This window comes from Ammospiza caudacuta, chromosome 4 (genome assembly GCF_027887145.1).
Source record: "Ammospiza caudacuta isolate bAmmCau1 chromosome 4, bAmmCau1.pri, whole genome shotgun sequence".
NCBI lineage: Eukaryota > Metazoa > Chordata > Aves > Passeriformes > Passerellidae > Ammospiza > Ammospiza caudacuta.
Genome location: NC_080596.1, coordinates 22,409,135 through 22,422,126, shown reverse-complemented (window position 1 = coordinate 22,422,126; position 12,992 = coordinate 22,409,135).

The following is a 12,992-nucleotide window of genomic DNA, read 5'->3' as shown; positions in this document are numbered from 1 at the left end:
TTCTTTCCCTTAAGAATTCAATATGCCGGAAGACTCTGTGGGATTATTTTTGAGTTTCAGGTTGAGAGGGTGATTCAGTCATGGTTTGTGGAAGGAAAGAAGATGGCACAAATAGCATGTAAAGTTTGATATTCAGCCTGCTTGGGGATAAGTATGAGGTATATGTGGGGTTATGAACAGGTTTTTCATGTGACTGCTTGACCACATTGTAGGAGGATACTACACTTCATATAAGAAGAGAAAGTAGCACTAGATATGGAATTTTTCCCTTTTTCAATGAAGACTCATCTTCAGAGCAGTTTTTGATCCATCTGTCTGGCTAGGGCTGCTTGCCTTAATAGGGCTGCTCATCAAGAAATGCATTTGAAAGAAATAGTTTCTGATGGTTTTGTTGACCAGTCCTGGGTGATGCTCCAGGCTGCTTTGGGAACCTGGCTGAGGTTTTTGGTATGTGGGTTGGAAGAAGGAGGGAGATATTTTAATTTTCACAATGGGTGACAGACCAAATCAATGGCTGATGCCAGGATAGGTCAGCTGTGAGAGACTTTTTGTAACCTGAAAGAAGCTTAGTTTAGGGCTAGTTAGAAATGGGACAGATTTAAGGTACAGGAGTTAGGAGTTCTGTCTGGTTGTGAGCTGTGACCCACAAAAATTGAAAAACTGAGGGGTCACTTTACTTGATGCCTTCAGTGTATGTAGCCACAGGCCTTACTAATATCTGTGATGGAAAGCTGCCAACAGGTCTCCCTCTGTGCTAGGAATAGAAAGCCTTACAATGTGAGATTTGCCTTATACCATCATCACACTCTGGCTCCCCTTCCCCTCCCTGTGCCCCACAACAAGCTGAAATTTACGTCTTTTATAATAGAGGAGAAACAGGAGCAGCCATGGAGAGAGAGGATTTAAGTAGGTATCAAGGACAGGAAAGCAGATGGATGGAGGAAAGGATAATTTAAAAAGTGAATACAGAATAATTTCCAACTGTGGATAATTTTCTGAAGGTGGGTGGTGAATTTGGTCCAGTTAGTTGTGGAAACTTCATATATCAAAGTGCATTTTGAGAGAGAGCAGCTTTACCCTCTTATCTTTTCTCTTTGAAGTATCCCTTTGTCCCACTCTATATTTAGCAGATGCACTGTGGCAAATGTTAGATGAGCAGTTGCTTATCAATGTAAGCCCAGGACATGTGTCAGCCCTGCTATGAGCATGTGTGCAAGTACCTGAAAATGTGCCACAGAGAGCCCTTCCCACTTACTCCTACCTATTCTTAGAGAAATTTTCCTCGGATATCATTCATCACTGACTTACTAATAATGATACCTCATTTAAAAAAAAAACTCATTATAGCTGTAGTGTGACACTTGTGCCTTCTGAGTATGCACAAGTATCACTGTATTATCTGGTCATTTTTGGTAAGTAATGAATGTGGAATGGCTGCTATTCCAGAGTTTTTGAACAAAGCAAATATATTTTTATGACTTAATTATTTTCTAGTTTCCCTGCATATAGCCCAGGATTTGGTTGTGATTTACCTCCACTTTACTGGTGCAATGAGCAAATTGCAGGCAACAGGGATTCAGATGGTTGATTTTTAGTATGGCTCCTTATTTGATTCAACATTACTGTTATAATTCATACATTATTATGTCTCTGTTGCACTTGCATATGTCCATTATCATATTATATGTTTTACTCTTGATCTATGCTAATTTAAGCAGAGTGATAACAGAGGTCACAAGCTGACCTATATGGTTGAGCCTTACTGTTAAAGTTTATTTTTCATTCAACAATAAGGGAGCTTTCACAATGCTAACTTTTTTGTTGTTGCCCTTGCTGATCCCTACTTTTAATTATCATTAAGGAATATTGCTTTCATGCAAATTTCCTCAGAATGCTCTTTTTTATATTGCTGACTGCTGTACTCTGAGCATTTCTGCTAGACTGTTGTTTTTCTCATTGGGTAGAGATCCTGAATTCCACACTTGAGGATTGAGAGAGCTACTCAAATATGGAAGCTGTTCAAGACTCTGGACCTAATTAAGATTACTAGGAAACCATAGGTGCATACCAGTGCTTAGATCTTTTGTGTTACAAAGCCTGCTGTAGTTTGCCCTCAGTTTAACTGTCTGCATTCTGCTTAAACCACCTCTTAGGTACCCATATCTTCTCTTTGAATCTGGCCTTCAACCAATTTTTACTTCATTTGGTCAGTTAAAGTAGTAATATCTTTCTTTTCGCAGGACCATTTGTGGTTTTTTTAATCTTCAGGTAGCCTACTGAGAAAGGTCATATGAATGCTTTGACAGCTAATAAGGCCAGAAATGTGATTTTATGCCAGAACAGACAAGGCTGGGGAGGTGAAGAAGCCAAACAAAAATTGTATGGGGTGTTTGTGTGACCCTGAAGATAGTTTTAGGTGTTTGCACACCTTTTTATTTTCAAATTGTAACAAGAAAAATGCTTTTTTTTTTTTTTTTTGCAATGACTAGTGGGAGCATCAGTAAACTTTTTTTGTTTTCCTGAAGACGAATGCATCATTTAGCATAGGAAACTGGTTCAAATACACCAAAGTTTGGCTACCAGCCCAAACATTACAGGAAACAATTATCACTTAAGGAACATATTTCATACTTATTTGCAGAACAAAATTGCTTCCCAAGTATATCCTACTCAGGAAACAATACCAGGTAGCTCAAATGAATTGGTGTTTCCTTTGAAGATAAAAATTAAACTATTCATAGGAAACTTAATTTTTTTACGGCCAATTATTTAAATCCATTTTAAATAATAATCCAATCCATAGAAGAAAAAAACTATAGTAAAGTTGACTTGGAAAAGCAGAAGCTAATATTAAGTAATGGCATTATTTACTCTGATTACTCTTATTTTTAATATGAGCATCAGTACATGGTACTCTTTAGTTCTTAGTTTTCTTGTCCTTTTCTGTTTTCCTATACTTCAGAAAGGAACTTAAATACAGATTTGTTTTTTGTTTTTTTTTTTTTTTTTAAAGCACCATGTTTCTTTTAAATTCAAGATTGTCTACTCATTCACTACATCAGAACAAAACCTCATGGTCTTATTTGCAAATAATTACAATGAGACCAAAAGCAAACTGCTTTTCTGAGAACTGGAATATGAAATCCATATGAGCCCATGATGGATACCTCTAATCTCAGGAGATGCTCTGTGCTTTAGTGGGAACCCATGACTTCTTTCCTAGAGGTTGGCCCAGTGCCCAGTAGGAAAATCAACTTTAACTGTTGCATGCTGTATTCATTTCTAAGTCATCAAAATATTTAATCTTAAATTTGGAGTAAGAGAGAAACTGCTGCAAATAGTGCTGCAGGTAGAGACTTAATGGTTCTTTAAAAGAAAACATATTCAACTGGTATTTTTCCACACCCTTATTGTAATAAAAGCTTCTTGGAAAAGAAAAAAGGGAAGAATGTTTTGTGAGAAAACATAGTTGTCAGAAAATGCAGAGAAACCCTGGAAGTTCCTACTGAAAATGAGCCAGACAAGCAAAATAATCTGTCTGTAAGACATTGGGATTTCAAAATTTATAAAAATATATTGTCCCTCTTTCTAAAGTCTACTTTGTCACTATGTTCCTTTGAAATGGTCAGCACCAGCTTGCAAAACAGGAGCTTTGATTGTTGCTCAAGAGAAGTGCAGCCAGTGGCTCTAATGAGTTGCTTCAGTGACCCTTCACTAATGTGGTCTGATTTGATCTCAGAGATCAAAAAGTTCCATTGCTTCCAGAAGACTGAAAGCCATTTGCTGTTGCAGAGGCAGCTTTCCATGCGACTTTGAGCAAGCTCCTTTGACTTTAGCCTCAGCTCTGCCACCTCAGAGTCCCTGTCCTTGCCGTAGTGGTGGCCTGCAGCCCCGGCCAGGCTCCAGCTCCCTGCTTGGCTGCCTGGCACAGAGAGCTGCTCAGCCCAGGCCCTGTACCCTGCCCCTGCCAGCCATTCTCCTTGCTTCTCTTTCTGCCTGTGAGATCTCTTTTCTCTGTGTCAACCCTTTCCGTAACCTTCCTTTAAGTTTTATAACTGCAGAGGAACAGTTAACTTCAGTCCTGTTATCTTTTGCTTTGCATGTTTGTTAAGTCAAGCCTGGAAAAGATAATTTTCTAAAGTGACACTGCAGCAAATCCCAAACGGTTGTGCTCAGTGACTATTATCACTTGTTTAATCTTTGACTGTTTTTTAAATAGTGAAACCATCTGAGCCTCTGATTTATGAGCATGTTTTGGTATGAATAAGAGTCCCTTCCCCCCAGAGGGAAGTTTTTCCTATCATACAATGCAGAGCAAGGTAGAAAAGGACCTGACTTGTATTTATGGCATCATTCCCATCTTAAGCTGTGTAAATAATGGATTTATGGGCATGATACCCTGAAACATCCCACCTAATTATACTGGCCTTTGTTTTAAAATAAATTATCTTTGGAGGCAAAGGGAAGAGATGGCAGAAGCATTTTGTGTTGCCAGAGGTGCCCTGCAGAGTGGAACAAGGTGTCCTGTAACATGGTTCTCTGAGTACCAGTCAGCTTTTCTGGTTCCATGCTGTTCCCAACTCAGTTTGGGCTGTTGTGTGCATCTAAATCTAATCCTGTCTTTTAAATTCCCCTAGGATTTGAAATAAGGGTGAATTTTTGGCAAGAACCACTCTTGGCAAATTAAGAGCCCAGGAGTAGCATATAGTCAGTTCTGGATCTACTGGGTTATGCAAAAGAGCATAGTCAGACCAGCTCTGAGAATTTTCAGATGCATCTTTTAAGACATTTTTTTTCAAACTTTATTTAAACACAGTTAAATACTGGACAACAGTATTGCAGCTACGTTCTGAAAATATTCAGTGAAGCCCATTACTTGACATTCTCTTGAAATCAATGTGGAAAGGGAAGAGACTTTGTTTACTGTTTTGCTTGTCTGATGCAGAAATAGAGTCCAGCTGCCAATGCTGAGGCCTGGCCACATCTGCTGAAAGATAGTGATCATTTTTCAAAAGGGAAAATTTCCCAGTATCCAGGATATTAAACTCCTCTTCTGTCTTATGTTTATAAGGAGTTTATGTTCTGGTACTTTTCACATTTATGAGTGAACCAGGTTAATAGAAATGAATTCCATGTTGAAAGGGAGTGTGTCTTTCAGAAAACTATTACATTTGATTGAAAAACCCCAGGTTATTCTGAGAGAAGCCGGATCCAACTCTTTAAGAAAGAACCAACCAAAGCATCTTTTATTTTTTGCCTTGAAATTGTCCTTTTTGAGTCCTATTCATAGTACCTCCTTAGAGCTTTGATGTTGAAATACTTTCTAGCATATTTCTACTTCCTGGCAAATATTCCCAGGATGGATTAAGTTGCCCCTTTAGTTTTGACTAGACTAGATTAATAGCTACTCCTATTCCCCTGTTCAGAGTTGGATTTGTGTTATTTGGACCTTCCTTAGAGCCTAGACATGAGATCTGAACATGGTGTTGTGTTGGCATGAAACCTCTGCCAAATATTGGGCCATAATTGCTCCCTGTTGATTTTCTGGATTCCCTTCTATAGGTGCCCATTGATCACATTTGTCCTTTTGCATTCCACCAGCACAGCAGAAGCTTCATGTCCACCTATTACCTTCTAAACTTTCTAGTCCAATTAATTGTCATAATTTTCCTGGAAAACATTTAATTTTGTATATTTATCCCTTTCCCCCCTTAGATATCTGACTTAACACACAACTTCAAAAAAGCCATGTGCTGCTTGCAGCATCCAAAGTACTGAGCAATCCTGAGAAATCCAAATCAGCAAACTGTCCTTTTTACCATTCCTCTACTCTTCCTGGAATCATGGAACTAAAAAATTGTTTTGTCTCTCCCCCTGCTCAGCAAAAGGATTGAGAGGCTAACAGCACAGCACCAAGCAATGGTTATATGATTTTGTACGTGCTGGAGAATGCAAAAATTTGGGTATGTGTGTGAGCTGTGGTCATATCCTTATGCCTGCACATCTAGCATTTCTTCCTGCACACTTCCTGGTGTGCAGGCTGGGAGCTCTGATATGCTCAGGGTCAGTTCCAAAGTGGGTTAAGAACAGGACTGCACAATGGTGTTTGAAGCACACTGGCCACGAGGTTGTGTAGAGCCCAGCTGAGTCCCAGCTGGAAATGTGCCTGTTCAGTGGGGACTTCTCTTTGCAGCTCTCCTTTGACAGCAACCTCTGGTATTTTGAACCCCTTAAATGTGTGCCATGTTGTTCTTAGGTTGTTCTGTCTTCTAAACACAAATGGCTACAATAACACCAAGCTGAGCTTCCTTTGTTGCTCCCAAAAGAGGCTGAAGCTGCTTCCTCTCCAAATACACAATTATCCAACTGTCCTAGATCTGTGCTCAGCCTCTGATTCACTTTGATTTTTAGGCAGCACTCAATAGCAAAGGCTTTGCAGAAAAACTTGGATTTCAAGCAGCAGCATTCCCTGCTCACATGGAATTGCATTAAAAAAATTAGTCACACAACAGTATACAGTTATTTTTCTAACTCCTTTTGAGGACCAATACCATGCTTTTTGCCCATGATTTTGTGGGAGCAAAGTGGGAAGTTAGCTGGAACAGCAAGAAATAGTCCCTCATATTCATCTGCAGTGAGGTCTGTTTGAGAGGCGGTTCCACTTACCCGGGTCATTCTTTTTTTTTTCACTTGTTTCTTGTATTCTCTTTTAAAATAAATTGCTGTCTTTAAAGTAAATGACTTTACTGAACTGCTTGGGATCTGTGTTTTTCCATGACTCTTTGAAAACAAAATTCTCTGTTGCTGTTTTGATTTTTTTCGTTCTTCTTTAATGAGCAGATTTGTCTCCCTGCCTTCCCCTCCTCCTTCCTGCCTTTTGGCAGAACTTGATGTGTGAATTGTGATGTTTGCCACCGTATGACCAAAATGCTCTGAACTGTGCTCCACAAAGCAGCAGTGAACTTGACAGAGAAAAACATCAGCCTGTTTATAAGACAGAAACAACAAGAACTTCACACTTTTCTTCTGATGTTTATTTGTTCTTATCTGCTGTGCAAATTCATTTGGTTTTGGTTACAAGCCACTTGGATATTTTTGACTGCTGGCTTTTTAAAACTGAAATATTATGCAAAAGCAATCTTCCATTGCAGTTATGGAGATTTTCAATGGGGGCAAAAGTAGAACGAAGTACCTAAAATTGACTTTGTTACCCAGACTGGTGGTGTGAGAGGACAACTTTTATTAAGCAAAGCTCAAATGTTGCAAAATGTATGGTTTTGAAGCTTAACTGTAAGAAAAATGCAATGCAGAGAGGATAGCTGCATCTACTCCAACTACTGAATCAATGCTGGAGCATATTATACAAGTATAGCTATGTCATATAGTGTGGGAACTCAGCACATCACTCCAGATGTCTAGAGATACCGAGACAACCCTTGGGGGGCTCGGAGATCCTGGAATGTTGCCTGAAGCACCTGGTGGCTTGACTTTGACCCTTCAAGGAATGCGCCACCTCTTTGAGGACATGAGAGTGACTTGGGAATGAATGGTGTAAGAATGATATATTTACAGGGTGAAATATAGATTTTAGGGTTTTGGTACAGGGGGGTTATGGAGACAAGATGGAGGGATCAGGGCGTGTCTTGTCCTTCTTTCTTCTTCTTGTCATCCATTTTCTGTGGTGATGTTGGCGCTTTGGGATGGGTCCATGGGGAAGGTGCACTTGCTAATATGGGTGAAAGGTATTGGGAAATAAAGGTAAATATGATGTACGTAGTTTTTAGTAAAGAAATAGACGACTGCCCAGTGGGAGGTCAGAGTGCCCTTGGCTGCTGATTGGATCTCTGTTGGGCTGAAAGAAAATTCTATAGATAAGAAATAATAAACAATTCAAAGAGTGAAAATCTGAAGAGTCCAGACTCGTCCTTTGAAGTGCAGGCTGTCCCAAGGCCATCCTATGCGTGTCTGAGCAGAGACAAGCAGCCGAAACAGACAATATAGGTTTTAAATGTCTCACACAAAGACATCTGGGTTTTCCCTTTCAAGTAGTTTTAAAATGTTCTGATAACCACCTAAATTTATTCTCGAAATTAAGTAACTATATTTTCAGGATTTTTCCATCAAAGATCGTTTCTGTATGTAGCAAATACTTACAAAAGCTTAGTGAGAATGAGGTACTGATGACTAGGCTGGTGTTTAAGACTAAATAGGTGTTTCTGATATTGTATTTTAACATGTTGTTATTGGTTATCCAAGGGTGAAATTCTGAAACAAGTACTTAGAGAACTTACAGTCAAATCCCACTGACAAGCAGCTGAGGTAAAACTAAAGTGAAGGGGCCTTTCTGAATCTCTTAATCTGTGTTCATTAAAATATTTCTAAACAACTCAAGAATTTCTACAAAACAATTCTTCAGGTTTTCTAAATTGCTTTTCCAAGATGCTAAAGAAAGAATTTATTAGGCCCTCACTTTACACATGACTTTCCTCTATTTCTGGTGTTTCTCTTGCCACTCTTTCTCCAACAGGCAGGTTATTATTTGCAAGCTGCTTGTGGAGATGCTGTGCAAGCAGAGAGGGTTCAACAGGAAAAGTAACCAAGGAGGATTTTGCTAATGCTTCAGTCCATGTGACACAGACATTCAAGTTACTCATGTGCACACATCCAGAATCTTTTCCCAGGCTACTGCAGCAAAAAAATATACAAATTGTCCAACTTCTTTTTTGTTTTATCAGTGAGTTTGTTTTGATTTTGTTTGTTTGTAGTTTCTGGGAGTCATATGATAACTATGCTTTTTCCTCTCTGGTAGCATTTGTCTCTGATCTGATTACAACTCTATACTATTGCAAAATGTACATGTGTTGTTTATTGCTTTATAATAAGATCACAGAAGACAGAATTTTAAAGACTTAAAGTGGAATAGAAGTATGTATGTGCATGTGTAAAATGCACTTTTTTAGCTATATCTCAAGGAACCACTATTACCTTGGATGTTTCCATGTGATTTTTCTGGTTTTCTTTGATTATTTAGATTAGATCTGTTTTCACATTAATGTGTATCTAAAGTTATTGATAAAAAGGAATTGCACTAAATTCAAATACATTTTCAGTATAAACTCTAATGGTTACTTGGTTTTGTGATATGTGTCAAATTCTTCCTTTTTAAGTATTTGTATTTAAGATACTATAATACAAAAATGATGATTGATAAGATATATAGTGACTATTCAGGCTGTCAGACTAAACAGGACCAGTGTGATTAAAATGTTGCAATATTTTGGCATACTTGCTTTCCTTAACAGATTGCTTCTGGAGTGAACTACCAATGATGTAAGACCTTCAGTGAATGAAAAACTCAAATCCAAAGACTTAATGTTGATTCATGTATTCAGCAGAGTTGAAAGTAAACTATTTGTCTTAATTTTGGCTGTATCTGTTTTTCATCCTACCTGGATTAGTAATATTCATCTCCTTTCCAATATCTTCCTAGGGAATGTGAAATTTAATTTTTTATGCCAGGCCATCTTAGGTTGAAATGTCTTTGATCTTTCCTATAACTTCTGAAGAGAAGTAGTCATCACAGGCATGCCCATGGCACTGAGGTAAAAATGTACACGTTTGTGCAGGAGCAAAATTTCCACCATAGTGGCGGAGCACTCTGGACTCTGTTCTGTGCATCAAACACCCACCTATTGAGTTATACACAGCCTCAGATCCCCACTTAAATTTTCCCTGGGATCATTCCAGCTGCCCCAGCTGACTCACTGTAGTGGTTTCAACCAAGATGTTTTTCTTTCTGGTGGTGGTTTGTTCTTCTTGGATGCAGCACATGTGAATCTCAGTGCCTGTTGCTTTGTTCTGGGACTGACCCCATGGTTACAATTGTGTTCAGAGCACTTTTGCTGAATTAGGCTGCTCCTTTAGTACAGCTGTGTCCTGCTTTTTGCTTGGGCTGATTTCAGTCTCTGGAATTTTTTTTTGCTCCCTTTCAAGTTCCTTTTTTTCCCTGGGACTGGTTGCAACAGAAGGGCTAGGATTATGTCTCAACTTGTGTGTGGCAAATTTTCTCTGGAGGACCTAGGTCTACTAACAACAAGAATTTGGTGGGATATTTTTCTCCCAACCATCTCAAGCACAACTCTAGATCAATTACCCAGTGGTCCACAGTCATGGACTGCAGCATTGACCTCTCAGTACTGTTGTACATGGAAGATGTTTCCTCCTTTCTATTTCAACTCTTTTCCCATGCTATTAAAGATTTTAATTGGCCTTTGGGAGAAAAGAAAGTGCTGTGATAACACAGAAGAAAAAGTGCTAAAAGTATGTGGCTAAACCCATCTTCTGCATGCAGAGCTCAAATAGCAGCATGTCCCCCATGTTCCTCTGGAGCTGGTGAAAATAGAGCTCAGGAAAATCTGAAATGATGGTGTAGAAAAAAGTGATTTTCATAACTTGCTTGTACTTAATTAATTTCTTTCCTCTGTCTATGACAGCTGCTTTCGGACTACTCTGGACTCTAGTTTTTATTTATTTGGATTCTTCAGTGGTTCCAGAAGCTCAGTAGTTTCAGTGGCAGTACAGTTCCATCTGTGATGTTAGTTCCATCTATGTTGAGTGAGAGGAAGGTTCTAAGTTCAGTGAAACACATCACAGCAGTGATCCACACGTGACCCTCAGGTTTGGCTACCACAGCAGGGGTTTCTGCTGAATGCTGGTGCAGGTATTATCAGTAAGTGACTGTGTGTTTCAAATGCTGGGCAGCTTTATGACCACCAGAAGACTCCTGTTTATTTAGGGGGGAAGGAGAGATTTGTTATGACAAGTCTGAAATGGAAATATCTACATGGACTTCAGTTGTTGAATTACTGATGTTATTATTTAAGACTGTTTTGTAAACAATTATATATTGTCACAACTATACACCAATATCTAATCTTCCTTTTTTCTGATTTTTGAGTGAGGTAACTTGTATGTGTTTCTTAGCTGGGATTTTATTTGGCTTATTTGTTCAATCATTTTTTCAAACCTTGGAAAATCTGTGTGTGTGAAGGTCCATGGCATAATTTAAAACAAAGCAAGAATGTGATACAGAGATCCTTTTTTGCTGGTTGTAGAGTAAGAGTAGCTCCTTTTGACACACCACGATGGTATATGTACTGAGTCTCAAGGAACTTTACAGCTGAATAGCAACTGGCTTTCAAAGGTTTAACATTTGTTTTCCTGTGCCAAGTGTGTATGGGAGAAGCCTAGAAGGTCAAGAGAAAATAAGCAGAAGTCAAAGACAGATTGTAAGACAAATAGTAACATCTGGTAAATGACTTTCTTCCACATTTGTGGAGCCCTTGTTTACTGCAGTGAATGTGAAATGTTTTTCTTGGAAGGGTTATAGCATTAAACTCCCCTAGTTTGGGAATAAAGTTCATACAAGTTTATAACATTACTACTACACAGTAAAAAATTATAAAATATAGTTGCATTTAAAACCTTTATGTCATAAAAAATAATCATCATCAGTGATGCTAAAAAGTTAGAAAATACATAGATTTCATGACCTTTTCTCACTTTTGAGAGGCATTTTGAATATTTCTGCTGGTTCACATTCATGTATAAAGTACTTTAACTGTGCCCTCTGTCAACTGTCTGTAAATCCATCTTTGTGCTCATTAAAGGCCTGTTTCCAGAGAAACAATAGAGCAAAATAGCTAAAAATTAGTGGTCTAGGCTGAGGACATCACACAAACGAATGTTTGTGTCTCTCATATGTGGGACCCCTAAAAGGGAAAAAAATATGCAGAAGAAAGGTAATAAGAGAGGCTGAGCAGATCTGCTTGGGTGAATCTCTGATAGCTTCCAGCTGATCCCACACTGCTATTCCCTCCTGGCAGACTATTCAGGGAGAAATGGTCATGCAAACAGAGCTTGATTTCTGTGGGAACTGTCTTGCCAGATAAATGTTGTCCTTCTATGAGGGAAAAAAATAAAGGGAGTACAGATTGTATAATTTTTTATAGCGTGGGTATAGCAAACAAACAACTTGCCCCTTCTTCAGTTCCCCATCTTCTTTCTCTGTAAGACTCAAATTCTGCAGAGGTTACAAAAAAGATCAGGGCCAGCTGGACTCATCAAACAGAAGTTGAAGAGGTTTATTCAGTTGTGGGAGAACTTCACTTCGTATTATCATTAAAAGTTTTATTCTCTGAAAATTCATGTTCCTGTGGTGTTTTGCATTGCTTGGACTTTGTTCAATGAGAAATAGTTTAACTGGAACAACAGCAGTGATGTCTTCTGAGATCAAGACACTTGGATCAAAGGGAAACGGAAAAACATCCATGGGGCTTGCTGATTGAAAGACTAAAATCAGTGATGTAGTTAAATCTCAAATGCATTGTGGAAACTCCTTTGTAGCTCTTTAAAGTTTTAGCTGTAATACTGATTGGAGTCCCTAAGGCTAGGGAAATGAAGATTTCTTCATGCTTGCAGGAGCCAGAATGTTGAAAGAGAAAAGAGTTGTTCAAGTAAAGCTCTTTGTGTAGGATTTGGTATAGACACATTTCTAAACAGTTCCAAAAGCCGTGATTGTGATTTGGCACTATGTGTGTATCTGGTATTGAATCACGCTTGCATTACTTGGGAAGTCATGCCAGTTTCTAGAGAACAAAATGTGTCTGTGTCAAAATTCTTGTTTGTTGCCTACAGATGATTTGCTAGTTGGTTTTCATGCCAATCTACCAGCTTGGCTGCATCAACTTGAACGGAGTCTCTCCTGATTTAAACTTGTGTTGTGGAGCCTGGCCCTTTGCATTTATATTTATGAAGAAGTCTGTTTATTGTCTTTGATAAAAGCAGAAGAAGCCTGTCTGTTTGAAAAGCACAGTGAATTGTTCAGTTGTCCTTGTAAAGAGGGGCAGTTGTGTTTTGCTGTTATCTTTTGATTAATGTGCTCTTCAGCACTACATGTCTTCCCTGCAGATTTCCCCAGCCACATGTCAGCA